This window comes from Platalea leucorodia, assembly GCF_965183815.1.
Source record: "Platalea leucorodia genome assembly, chromosome: Z".
Lineage (NCBI taxonomy): Eukaryota > Metazoa > Chordata > Aves > Pelecaniformes > Threskiornithidae > Platalea > Platalea leucorodia.
Window position 1 is genome coordinate 6,798,050 of NC_138858.1, and position 14,903 is coordinate 6,812,952.

Genomic DNA, 14,903 nt, shown 5'->3' on the forward strand with positions numbered 1-14,903 from the left:
TTTTCAGTCATTGGATTGTCCCCAGTGGGAATCCGGACTCCCTAATACTGAGGCTGTGGAGCCCATTCAGGTAATGGGGGACAAAAGCCTAAATCTGAAAGAGCCTGTGTCCAATTTCCACTGCCTTCTTGGAAATAGGATTTAACCCACGAGTACTATAACACAAATTCTAGGGCTCTAGCAACTTCAGAGTGCGTAGAGGACACTGCAGTTTGTTACTGTTTGTATTGAGGCGTTTGTGTTCAAAGGCTAGATAATTTTTGACAGATTAATACAATTGCAGCCAATTTCACATATGGGAGATTTGGGACTTGCCTTCACATATTCAGTAAAACACATATAGCAAATGGCAACCTTAAAACACCTACCAGCAGATATTCATAGATCTCGAAAGAGAATTGATCATAGCCCTCTGCAAGCATGACCTTCTGTTTAACACAGGCCACAGGATTTCACCCACTGTGGCAGAGAGAATTATTCTTTCTTTCTTCCTAACTGAACACTATCAAGCCCAATAACTTTCTGGTAGCTGAACTATACCTTATTGTTAAGTAAGACATCCAGTCTCAGTGTAAAAGCTCCACTGTGAATTTACCACCTTCTTTGGTAAGCTTACAATGTGCTTAAACACCTTGACAGAATTCATTCTTTTCCATTTGAATTTATTTGACCTAAACTTCCTGCTATCCAATTCTATTATGCTTTAGTGCACTGGATTGAATACCCCTTCATGTCATTTCTCTGGTTAAGACTGTTACACAAACCACCACATACCAGACACCAGGGACTGAAATGAGCACTTTTAGTGCTAAAATCTTCCGTGTCAACAGTCTGAGATAGTTCAAAGGTGCTGCTCCATGGCAGGATAAGCTAAATTGCCACTGCCACAAATGGACACCCTGCCCCACTTGCACCAGCCCTCATGTTTCTAAGCTTGCTAAGTAAATCAGCCCTAAGCAATCCAATACTATAAAGGCAATGGATTGGGTTTTTGTTGGCTTGCTCCCTGAACTGGGTAGTCACACGACTTACCCAGTGCTGGAACACAGAAAGCTCTGACAGACTGAGTTAGGTTGTGATGAACTCACACTTTGGAAGAACCACAGTAGATTTGCACCATCTGTGGAGCATGGTCATACAACACACAGTGATCAGTACGTTACAGCTGATCTCAAGGAGATCTGAAGATGCAATCTCGAACTTAATGCAAGGCTTCAAAAAACCAACCCAACCCAACCCTCATTGCTCCAACCGGTGATTCCTAAATTAATCATCTCCAGTACATTCACCACCATGTGCAGGACTTCTGGTGCCATAAGAGTATGGGAAGAGTGACACTTTATAGATGGAATTTGAAAACCAAGATGGAAGACCAGACCCAGAATCCATTTCGCAGACTGTATATCCTGATCAACCACCAAAAAAGGCTCCTGTGTCTGAAGTGAACTAATGCAAGACAGATTGATGGACTGACCTGAATAAAGGTGACCCATTTTTCATATTGTTTTAAAATATTATCTTTTCCCCCTTCCTAAATAAAAGGCTGGAATGGTAAATCAGCTAAGTGCATCACTTTGATAAAAACTATGCAAATCTTTATAAATATAAAGGCACCATCTATAATAGTGACAGTTCAGATACAGGCTTTAGTTTTAGTTTAAAATATAAGTTCCCAGTATGGAATGTAAATGCAAACATTTGCTTTATTTTATTTTTTTAAGTACTTTGTACTCTGACGGTTACAAATGGCATGGATAATTTATTGAACTTTTCCCTCCTCACAAACCCAGTCCCCCCTTCTTGAAAAGACCCCCTAATATTATATGAGCCTGGCAAGAAATACATAGCTTGAGGGGCATTGGGAAGGAAGATAAAAAACACAGAAAAATGACACAGATTAAAATAAAATAAATAGCAGGCAGCAGTTCAAATTACAAAGTGCTGGGGGTATTAAAAAGGAATCCATCATATGTGCCAGGAAAATGCATGTACTATATAGCATTCCTGTGCTGGTCCTTCCCTTCTAACTTGGGGTCACAGTCCATCTTTTTCCCCTTTCAAAGGGAACTGGCTATTACTGATGTGACCAGCTCAAACCCTTGCCTATCAAGAAAGCAAAGAGCACAGCAAGCAAGGATGAAACTACACACACTTCTTTGGTTTCCTTCTCTAAAGACTTTTCCATCGTCTCTTCCCTTCCCAGCCATTCAATCCTGCCTGCATCCCTCCCTGCCCTTCTGCTGTACCAGCACAACAGAGTCTATGGTGAAGGCAAAGGCAAAGGCAAGGCAAAGGCAAGGCAAAAATGTACAAAAATGATAAAATAAATCAGAGAACAAGGTTGTGCTGTTTGTTTTAACTCAGATAATTTCAGAGACGTGGTTTAAACTGCAACCCTGCACAGAGTTGTATCAACACAGCTGAAGGGACGGCAGGGAACTTCGCATGCTGCAGAAAAAATGTAGCATATAACTACTCCCAGTGGAGTCATTCAGTCAAATGGTTTGCCATGCCCATTCTGCCTGGAGAGAACAAACTTTAGGACAGATTTAGTTCAATGTGATTGCACGGCAGTTAGGACCTTGCTCAATGCCAAAGTGTTGTGTGGTGGTTTTTTTTTCCCTGAGTTAATGTACATAAATGATCTTTTAAAACTAGAGTCTCTAATCTAATTTTGACTTTACAGAACCTAAATGAGGATAAGAGGAAATTATACAGCAAAAATGGAAAACCAAGGAGTCACCTAAAGACCAGAGACACTGTGTCATGAAAATTACTGTGAATTAGATAAACACTCAATTTATTACATGCTGGAAACAGCAGAAACAATTTTGTGTCTCCCCCAACAACAAAGCAGGTTAGAAATCCTACCCTCTAAAGAACACTCGTGTATAAAGCAGCACAAAACTCAGCTTTGTCAGGGTCCTCTATAAACTAAAAATACTGAGCCCAGAGCACTTCACATGTCTGCAGTCATTCCAGCACTATCAGATGCCTACAATGAATGAGAAGTCCAATGTATTTCTCAATATTTAGGTGTCAGAAATCACTTAAAGGTCCAATTCAAAAAGAGGGTGCCGTTATACCCTCTATAGACCCTTTTTTTTTTTTTTAAAGAAACCACTGTTCAGAGAAATAAAGCACTCCTCCCCCTGCCTTTTGGGGTTTTTTTTAATCATTTTCTTTGAAGACGGTAAAGAGCCATACAAGAGCCAGCACATAGACGCCTCAAACACTTCATTACCTTTTGGTAGGGCATTACAGAATAGTTATTACTTGATTACTTTAGGGCTTACTCTCTGTCTCTAAGATATGACTAGGATTCAACACATGTGTTTTCATAAGTTTGCCTGGAAAAACCTAAACACTAGAGAGGTGGCTTGACAAAACTATCATTCTTTATTTCACAGCCTACAGTTCTGAAAGTCAGTAATACAGACAGATGGTGGCAAAACAAGCCAAATTCCATGGGAAACTCAGATCTGACACCATTTTCACATCATTGTTATGTTACGTCAGTAACAACAAGCAGTAAAATAGCTTAATATGCACAAAGCGAACACTCAGGCTGCAAACAGCTGAAAATTATAGTAGGTAGTCCCATGGACTGCAAACAAATTCTCCAGGCAGTTGTTACAACATCCTACAGCAATAGTACCCTGATGCAGCAAAACTTTCAGGTGGCTAAATTTATTTGATTAGAAACAGATGGCACCCCTGGGTCAGGACGTATCTCACTTTAAGTTGGCAAGTCTAAAATTGAGACATCTTATCTACATTAGGGGTTTTGGTCCCCATTTGTAATCAAAAGAGAAGGAAAGAGAGCCACAGACTGCTGCTCCATGTGTCTCAAGTTGGCACCGGAGGCGGAAAGAGTCCAGCGTTTAGTGTGCCCAGCTCTCCGCATCCACCATGGACACAGGTCTGTACTCCAGCAGCACCTCAGAGCAGCCTTCAGGCTGGCTTACACATGGAGGAATGTAACCTCAAAACAGGGGCATAAGGAACACTTTAGAAACCTGCCTCTATCAGAAAGGCAGGACCATTATTACTGGCTGTCTTCTCATGAAAGATTTCAGCTGGGGGTGACGGGGATTGTAGAGCACACCTCCTTGGGCATCCCCAGTCCTTCGCGCCCCTCCCAGACTGCATGCCTGGGCGCTGCTAGAAGGAAGTTGCTTGCAAATGCTGCGACCGAGAACCTGCCATAGCAGCATCAACAGCATCAGGGAGCCTCAGTGAGGCTTTTCTGCACATCATCATGGGATTTTCATCAAATCCTAGTGACAGCCCCAAAGCCCTGCACTAAGCTACACGCTGTGCACTTTTTTCAGCGCTATTCCCCCTCCTTGCCTGTACCAAACTCCTTAATTTAATTATTCCTTTCTTTTGCTTTTTCTCCCTCCCAAGCCTCCTGCCTCCCCTGTCAAAGCCTCGTCTCGCCTTCGCTTTCTGATCTAATTAGTTCTCACAGAACACCTGGGTTCTGCGTGCTGGACTGACATCTTTTGTGGTGCACCAATCTTTTGCTTGCTTGCCTCAATTAGCTTCCATTGTACACCTGGGTACGGCATTAATGTGACATCTGTACAGTTCAGGGAACGTCTGCTCCATTATGGAGCTTTTCCATCACTTCTCAGAGAAAAAGAGATTATTGTACCCTTAACTGTATCTCTGCCTTAGCCAGAGGGATCATTCTCTGTCTCCTTGTCTCACATACAGCCACTCAGCCTCTCTGCAGATGTTGAAGCTTGGAAAAAATAGGTCCTGTGTGAGAGACGTGAAATCACAAACCATCAAGGCTTTGGAAATAGTAATTTATTGGAATGCTTGGAGCCAGAATTGCAAAGCTGGGTAGAGCTGTTATAACTGTTGCACCTTGACTGAACTCTGCTGTAATCCCAGCAAAGTGTAGCTCTTTGCCCTGTTTCGGCTATAAAGTTGAGAGTCTCCTCAAGCTGCATAGCAGGACTTTAAAACCTTCATTCGGCTCAGACTACTAGAGTTGCTTGCAATAAATTGCAGATCAGGATGTTCGGGGGATAGGTCCAGACTTTATCACAGATATTTTACATTTGCATCCATGGAACTGCTGGCCAAATTTGCCCCATGCTTTTCAAAAGGACATTGAAGGACAGTGGAAAGGGCATCCTCAGAAGGTTAAACTGCACATGATGTTGATTATTTTAAATTTAACACTAACAATAATAAAAGGTGTAACAAAATAGTTTGTTCAGTGCAGGCGAGGAGCAGTGAGGGCTAATGCTTCCCAGCAAAGATGAAGGCTTTCTCCCTGGATCCAAAATGATAAAACAGCATTTTTTAACAGGTCGCCATGTTGGGTTCATAAATTAAGTTTTTGTAACATCCAAGCTCCTAATAGGCCTTATTTTGGGGACTGGTAGGGAATAAATTAGCTAGTATAATTCTATTTGACAGATGTCAAAGGTAAGAACATTTTTGGTGCTATTGTGCTGAAGCTCGAAGGTTTAATATTATCACTTTTCATTCATCTGTTCATTCTTTACAGTATAACAACTGCTGAAGCTGATGGACAGGTTCAACTTTATGTGGTGGACCAGGGAGGTTTCAAAGAAATTATATGAATATATGTTTCATGGAAATGAATCTTTAATCAAGATGGGAGACCTTATTAATTTCTCTGCTGATTAAAACAGCTGTAGTGTGAGAGCAAGAATCATTAAACAGAGAAGCTTCACCAGAAATTTCTCTGAAATCCCTAGCTTTAGGAAAAAACAACAACAACAACAACAAAAAAACAACAAAAACCCCACTGTCAGTATTTGCACTTTAGCAAGCACAAGCAAATTCAGCTGAGTAAGAAAGCAAAGGGGTGATGGGTGGTCATTGTGTTGCATTAAACACATTTGTCCCAGACTATCCATCTACCCAGTCTATGATGAGACATCATAGAAATTGCCATGAATTGTATGTCTCAGGACCTCAGCAACAGATTGAACAAGAATCAGCAGTATACATGCTGTCACCCAGTTTCTGAATGGCGACCTGTTTTAGATGTAGCCAAATTTTGAGGTCATGTGAAATGTCCTAGGCATATTTTCTCCTATTCTTAGGAGAAAAAGATGATGATGCTAGAATAAAACTTCAGGTTTACTGTTGTTGATTATGTCTTCTTGTTGTTGCCATTTTCTTCTATTGTGGATGTTTTGTTGCCTCTAATTCACACAAAGAACACATCAAGTCTCTTCTACCACAAAGCAGAAATTGAGTTGCTTATACAAAACAGGCCTCTTGAGGCCAGAATTTAACCCAAGAGCTCTCTTTGGGTTCTTTGGGTTGCTCTTTTTCTGTCTTTTTTCTCCTTTTGTGACTGATTCTGTGGTATTTTGCTTACCTTTCTTAACATGTCCATGTCTCCTAGAAAACAGCTTTAGTTCACCAAATTCAAACTCCAGAGCAGTCTCCTATAACTTTGCTGGCACGCCTGAGGCAAATAGAGAAGCCTAATGGCTTTTAACGGCTATTAAACCCCTTCTTTCCAAGAAGTTTTATCCATCTCATTAAAGGTCTTTGAGTTATCCCACTGGATTATTTGATTATTAAAATTAAATGACTAAGTGTCAAGCTGAATGGGAGGCAATCTTCTAAACCACTTTCAGCCCATGATGAAATTTCTGCAAAGCATTTTAGCTACTGCCAGAAAGCCCTTAGAAGGCAGCAGGATAATGGAGAAAGGAATGGACCTATTTGGAAAGGGACAACTCAGCTGTCTTTAGAGAAGGGAAGCACCACATTGCTGTATTCAATTACGTCTGCACTAACGTGGAGAACTCAAGCAATGGTGCTCTTCAGGCACTGGTCACAATGGACAGCAGATGCTTGCAGGCTGCTGTATGGCAAGAGCAGACACATCCTTATTATTGCTAAGAAGCAATGTGTGACCAGGAATAGCCACATGCTTCCAAAGCAGAGAGAGATTCTCCAAGGGCTGGGGAAGGAGGAGCTTTGGGGTCTCTCTTTCCTCCCATAGTACTCCTTAGTGGGTACCTGCATTCCTTGTCACATAGGGAGCCTTCTCCACTAGTATCACAGCTTATTTGGGGCTCTAAGCAGTGCGCAGGAATTGATTTATGTGTATTTAAATGCCAACAAGGCATATCTTCCTTTCGACTGTAACTACTTTAACTATGTTCTTCGCCTCTCCTAGTTAAAATCTTCTCTCATCCCATTTCTTTATCAATTTTCCTGTCACCATTTCTTAATTTGGAAAAGTCCGGGATTTTTCTTGTGCTTTGTCTTAATTCAGATGATTTCATCACACACAATCTAACAGTGGCTTAGCTGAAGGGGCAGCACAGTATCACACACAGGCGAGAATGAGCCCTTGGGACAATGGAAAGAAAAGGCTAAACTGGTTTTCTTGCTAAAGAAAACATCACGTGGAAAGTCACTATGAGAAAGATTTGAAATAGGTTTTCTAAGCCACAACACAGGTGTCCTCTCCTCATCTTTTAGGAGGAAACAGAAATAAATAAGCCCTTTTTCTTTGGCCCCTGTGCTGAGCCAGTAAATCATTCCCCCTGGAAGTAGTGCATCATTTTTCATGTCTCTCGGACCGTGTGACCTGCAGACAGTAATTTCCTTTTGACAGGGGTCTCTTTTACATACTGAGAAACCACAGCATGTGACTATAGTGGAATCCCAGAATCTACTGTCTTCAGGGGGAAACTATTCCTTCCAAGGTAGCCTTTCATGTACCGCTGTGTCACTCTGGGTTCTTTCCTGTAGCATATAATATTTCGACATACTATAGTTAATCTGCTGAACAGGACAGCTTCACCAGTTGAAAGCATTGTTCTGAAAACAAACCTGAACTAAATATACATGTACAAATATATCTATAGTTTTGACTTCTTTTGGAAAAGGTAGAAAACCCTAAGACCCTCAATTCCATTTGTCAGCATGGCCAGGTTTGCTTTCATAGCAAGTCACTCCATGGAAGAATGATTAAAAAGAAGAAAATCACTATATGTTGAGTTTTAGAAAAGTCTTTCCAAACTGTATGAGAGGCAATTGACTCACTGGAATGTAGGCTTGACTTGACTGTTATGGACTAAAAGTGGTTTTTCAAAGCTCTTTCTTTGTGTTATGCTATCTATAACATCTTTCATGGTGCCTTTTCTGCAATGTACAATAATGCGAGCTCACACACAGTGAATAATTAGCATCCAATGGACTAAGAATAATAGATATGGAAGCAGTTTCCAAGAGGAGATTTATCCTCTTTTCTCTCTCGTCTTTTCAGGTGAGTATTTCAATAGTCAGAGACAGGAAGGATTATATGCTTAAGGTAATTAAGGTCAATCAGTCATCAAAACTAGCTGCTTTTGTGAGCTCTAATTGCCAAGGAGTCTGACAGCTTGGTGGAGCATGCCACATGGGGCCTGTCCTTGCTCTAGCCCCTGGAGTAATGGTGGACTTTCACTTAGTCATCCTGTAGAGAGTTCTCTGAGGGAAATCACAGAACAGCCTATGAAAACAAGCAGTGCTCAGGGAAAGGACTTCAGCCCCTGGCTTGCAGCCTGGAAGCCAGGAAGGACACGGCCTTTGGCCCTCCTTGCTCTTGGAAAAGTTTTATCAGTAGCAGACAACTGCTGTGATGTGGCTGGTGTGACTCTGTGTGATGTCCAAGTTTCCTGAAGGGCACATTTTGTATTTCCTTGGACTAAATCCATCAGTTTGAGCCAGTCACAAACTGAGACGGTCACCTGCTCTGAGAGTCTTGACTTAAGTTTTGGTGTTGTTTAAACTTAGAAAAACAGACATAATATTGTGCTCATCCTGAGGCACAATCTTTAAGGTCAAAGAGAGCAATTAAGAGAGTTGTCAGTGTCCTGCCTGACTCAGTGGGTGGTGTAAGCACCACAAACACTTAAAATGGGCATTAAAGCCATTTTAAGCACTCAGGTTTCTCCTTTTAAGTGTCTTTTAAGCACTCAGTTCCCCCTAACTAAGATCTCACTCTTTAAATAAAAGCATTTTTTCCTGCATCCAGCACTGCTCCTTCATGTTTCTTTTGTGTCTGATGCTTTAAATGTTCTTTAATTGTCATCACACATGATGCAAGAATATTATCAAAGCAATCAAACTATAGACAAAGGTACTTAGAACATTTACAGCTGCGTTCAGCTCTCCAGATGAAGCTCATGACAGCTTGAAGGCACAGCAAGCACCAGGCTCAGCTGCCAGCCACAGCAGGTCAGTACTCACCCAGGGCAGACGGGGGCGGGGGGGGGGAAGGGAAAAAAAAAAAAAGCTAGACTATCCTAAATGATCTTAGAGGAAGAAATAGATGTGATATTCCATGGAGCTTTTCCCACCCAAACAAAACTAACAGCCTTTCCAGGTTAGTAACCTGGAGTTCCTCCTTTTTGCCATCTCATACCAAAGGCTTGCAATGCAGGCAACAGCAAGAAAAAAGCAGTCTTAAACCAACACCGACATATAATTGATCTAGGTTCCTAATCACCGCTCCACAGGGACCGGCAGCGCTTTAAAAACAAGATGTATTTAATCACAGCGTCCCACTGACATCAGTTCAAAGGCAGCTTCAGCTGCTCTCATCTTCAAGAGAGAACTTTCTTGCCCAGGCTTCAATTAATCCACACGCTGTCTAATTTTTCAACATTTTCAACCTTGTACAGATTCTTTGCACAAAATCCTGTCACTTCCACTTGTTCTTTCTTCTCAGTTTGAATATACAGGTCTTCAGCCAAAAAGAAAATAAAAAAAATCCCTCTCTTATCCAGACTTTTCCTTCCCTGCACTGCAAGTCAAGACCATAGCTGCTTTTTGACTTACTTTATTTGTCATAATCAAAACCAAAAATAACCCCCAGGACTCAGTCTCCTCAATTTTAGTCCATTACAGGGATTGTCAGTTTTTTGGCTTGTGCAAATCAAGTTCTTCACTATTTTGCCTAAGAATTACTTATAATGAACAATTTCTTCAGCATATGCTCCACATTTTCCTAAAACTGTATAATTTGCTTTTTAGATATGGGAAAATCTTCAGTCTCCTAATTACAGCTATACTCCTGTGTTTTGCAAAAGGAATAGATTTCCTCATTCCCATTTGACTCTAAGTCATTTAAGTAATTTTATTTATACTTTTATACCTCAGAATTACACAAAGCCTCTGAAAAGCATATTAATTTTTCACTTGTTCTTGAATAGCTTTCAGTATTATATATTGATAAAAAAAAAAGTCTTAAAATACAGTATTCATCAAAAGAAGACATACGAATGGAACTTTCTTGATCAAAAAATCTGCCCTCTATGCAAATAATTTCTCTGTCCAAGGCATATTTTCTTTTTCTAAGATAGTCACCCATTTCTCTTTTATGATCTTTTCACTGAGCATTTGCAATGAAATGGATCACAAAGTGCACATGTATTATACTTCTAAACATACGACCAACTATGCAAGGATAGCTGTATTGTGTCATGTCTTCAACTGTGACCAGTAAGAAAAGTCAAAAGAGTGGGGAGAAGGGTGAGAATATATTAATATTTCTCTGTTGTATTCTCTCAGTTTCCGATGACGGTGTAGGTTCAGGAAATTCAATAACTGTGGGTAATACTGTGTTTAACTGACCCTGATGAATATTTCCTCCATGTATTTATCTAATTGCTACTTAGCATCCACAAAACACTATGATAAGGAGCTCCATAGTTCAATTATGTACTGTGTAAAAAGCACTTCCTTTTATTTGTTTCAAACCTTTCTCTTGCTAATTTCCTTTTGATACCATCTGTTTGTTAAGAAAGAGAGAAAAACAATCCTTTCTTGTTCACTTTTTTCCATATTACTCAGGATTTTCCACAGGATAGCTTAGGATAGAAGGGGACTCATGAGACCACCTAGTCCAACCCTCCTGCTCAAGCAGGGTCACCTAGAGCAGGTGTTGTCCAGTTGGGTTTTGTACATTTCCACGGATGGAGACTTTAAAGCTTCTCTTGGCAACCCGTCTCCAAATTTGACTACCTTCACAGTAAAAAAAAAGAAACAAAATGAACAAAAAAAAGTTTTCTTGTGTTCAGATTGAATTTCCTGTGTTTCAGTTTGTGCCCATTGTCTCTTGTGCTGTCATTGGGCACCACTGAGAAGAGCCTGACATCACCTTCTTCATTCCCTGACCCCAAGTATTCATACACATTGATAAGTTCCCCCCACAGCCTTCTCTTCTCCAAGCTGAACAGTCCCAGCTCTCTCAGCCTCTCCTCACAGGAAAGATGGACCAGTCATTTAATCATTTTTGTGGCCCTTTGCGGACTTGCTTCAATAAGTCTGTTTCTTTCTTGTACTGGGGAGCCCAGAATTGGACACAGTACTGCAGATTTTAAACACCTCTGTCACATCCTTCTTTAGCCATCTCTTCTCTGTACTGAAGCTTCCTGGTCCAGCTATTCATTAGGAGTAATTTTGTTCCTTTGCTTATCATTTTTACTCATCTTCATATTCTCTAGATCCAATATATCCATTTTGGGATGGGACATACACAGCTTTGCTTGCATTCAGTGTGTGGATGTACATGCACACACACAGTGGCATGAGGATGTTTTCTGTACATTCTCTATTCCTTTTCTAACAACTCCTAATGTTCAATTGGTCTTTGACTGCTACTGAGCATGAAAAGGTATTTTCCTAAACATACATATTAGAACTCTGAGATCTCTTTCCTCAATAAGCCTTTTAACAGATGGGGTTGTATAATGCCAGTTTTTCCTTATGGTATTATTGTTATTATTAGAATCACTTTCAAATGCTTCCCCCTATTCATTCCTCCTTCAGTTTTTGCTTTGCTTTCTTAAACAAAAACTGAAAAAATGAATTTATTTTGTGTTAGCTTTTTTGCCCCCTTTCAATTATTTTCCTATGGCAAAACAGAAAAGTGAATGAAAGGGGGAAAAAAAAGAGGGATAAAGAGGGTAGAAATGTATGTGTAAAGATGGAACATTGAAGTAATGTATTGATCCTACAAGTGATTTTCTTTGTGAGATGGTTACAGCACAGCTTATGGGAATGCATTCTATACTCACATGCTGGTCTATGTGGTGACAGAGGAATTCAGACACCTCTATCAACATTGTGGGCACAATTTTAGACATATCTAAAGTAAGCAGTCCAAGGGCTGAAGACTTCTGGCTTGTGAAACGGAGAAGGAATCAGAACAGTCATGCTTTCACTACCTACTTCTGCTTTGTAACTTGCTTTTCAAAGCCTGATTGGCTACCATGACCTGTGACTAGATTCTTGAAGGGGTCTGAAGTAGCTGGATCTCCTTGTACAAGACAGACATACATAGAGACCGCTTTATTGTAAATATTTGCATCATTTTCTTCTTTTCACATTTCCAATAAAGTCTTGTTTAACTTCTGACAAGGAGATTATTAGATGCAAAACCCCATGGGATTTGATCAGAAACAGCTGTTTGTTCAGGGGCAGAAGAGGTGTGTCATGCTATAAACGAGGCAGGAGTATTTGATGAGAAGCACTCAAAATGCACTCAGAGCCAGAGGCACAACTGTTTTGTGATCAGAGGGCTGGAACACCTCTCATATGAAGAAAGGCTGAAAGAGTTAGGGTTGCTCAGCCTGGAGAAGAGAATGCTGTGGGGAGACCTTTTTAGTAGGGCCTGTAGCAATACAAGGGGTAATGCTTTTAAACTAAAAGATGATTGGTTCAGGCTAGATATAAAGAAGAAATTTTTTACGGTGAGGGTGATGAAACACAGGCACAGGTTGCCCAGAGAAGTTGTGGATGCCCCATCCCTGGAAACATTCAAGGTCAGGCTGGACAGGGCTCTCAGCAACCTGATCTAGTTGAAGTTTATCTAGTTGATGTCCTTGCTCACTGCAGGGGGGTTGGACTAGATGACCTTTAAAGGTCCCTTCCAACCCAAACCATTCTATGAATCTCTGATTTTGTCACAGACAAAGCCTGGCTGTCTATTTTTTCAGTCCAACACATGGCTTCATGGTGTGGAGTCAGAAATTCACAGGGATGCATTACTGCCACCTTAACATTTTTCTGATTGAAGTTTTAGCTGAGACATTTCTTTCCAGCTCTATCCTACGTAATGGTAAGCTATCTGAATCTATTAACTGTTTTATTCTCCACCGTAACTTATTTGGCGTAGTCTAGTAGGCTGACTTGAAGGACTTCATTGTGTGCTTATACAATTTGGTTTAACAACAATGGTTGACAGTTTTTCTCACTTCGATTTAGAAAACATACCCCTCATTTTTTTCTGATATTTTCAGGTTGACTACAGTGAAAATGGTGTGAGTTGAATTATTTCTAGCAGAAGGTATATATTTCCTTCAGAGGGCTTCTCCTGTCTTCTCTGCAGCTATCTAGTGTCCCTTCTCATTTTACAGTTAATTTAACTATCAAGATCCAGCTATGTTATTTACATGTGCCTTTTCATTTGGGCTTGGATTGCTCATTTCTTCCATAATTATTTGTATTCTAGGAATGCTCAGAGATTCTAGACCTATGGTGAGAATCACTATGCAAACGTAATCATATGATCCTTGCTCAGAAGAGCTTACAAATTTAAAAGGTCAAGAGAAGACAACACAGATGGATGCAATGGATGAAATAAGAACCACTTGGATCCCTGATGACAGATATACAGAATTTAAAGGAGACTGGATAAACTGGTCATACATATGAAATGGCAAACAGCTGGCATGATATCTATGGAGCACTGGGATCAAGGCTGTCCTTTTTGTGGCAGCAGAAATTCACTGTAATGATTTCAAATTGAAGTAAAGCTCCTTTCTTAAATTATTTAGATTGAAAATAAATAAATAAATAAAAAGAAAATGAAAGTAGCCTCCTTCCCACCCTCGATCATGCTGGATTTTATGGAATTAAATAAAATAGGAGGGGAATAATCAATAAAATCCTCAAGAGACATTTGAAAACTGCAGTATCAGTACAAATTCATGTTTAACTTCAGGTAATTCATGCAAAGCTCTGCTTTACAAAAGTTAGTAATTTATGCCTCACCTGGCATCTTTCCACTACCAGGACCTGAACACATTTGTTATTTTAAGCTGCACAAAACACCTGAAAGCAGGTATAAAATAGAGATCAGAGCAAGCACATCTGAAGCCTAGCTACCATGGCAATTGGATGCTACATGAAGATTTAGAGCCCAAAGCGGGGCATAACGGAACAGCTAGTTGATTTCCTAGGGCAATGTAATTATCTACTCTGTGATTTAAGCTTGGCTGATGTGCCTAGTTATGTGAAATACATTTGACTCTGCTCCAGCTTCTGAGGAGATGGCATTTGCAGAAAGCTGGTACTCTCTGCTGCAACATCATCCACTAATAAATTTAGGTAAAAGCAATCTCTCTTCTTGGGACACCACCATCTCCTCTGCTTCTGGGCGGAGACCTCTCATTCTAGTTAAGTTTATGAGCATTTGAATGTGGGAAAAGTATCTCTCTCTTAGAGAAGGAGATGACCTAGTACCTTGAACCTCTCCTGTGCCAACTAGTAGGACCTCAGTCTCCCTTAAAATATCCAAACTTCCCATGACTGGGAGATGCAGTTAGGGATGCCCTCTGCTTCTTGCAAGGAACATGCCAGTCCTGGAAAACAGAACTGCCATATGTGTATTTCAGCTTCATATAAACAGCTGCATCTAAATTTGCAGCATGGTCCATGGAAATCTACTCAGTACAGTCAAATCTAGTAATTTCAGAGTCACCTCATCCTAAAGCAGACACATAAGCCTTGATTCAATTTGGCTAAAACTAAGCACACAGTGCCATTTGAAATGGCTTGGGGTAGCTGAGACCACCATGAAAGAAAGGCTGGCAAATATAACATGGAAAATATGG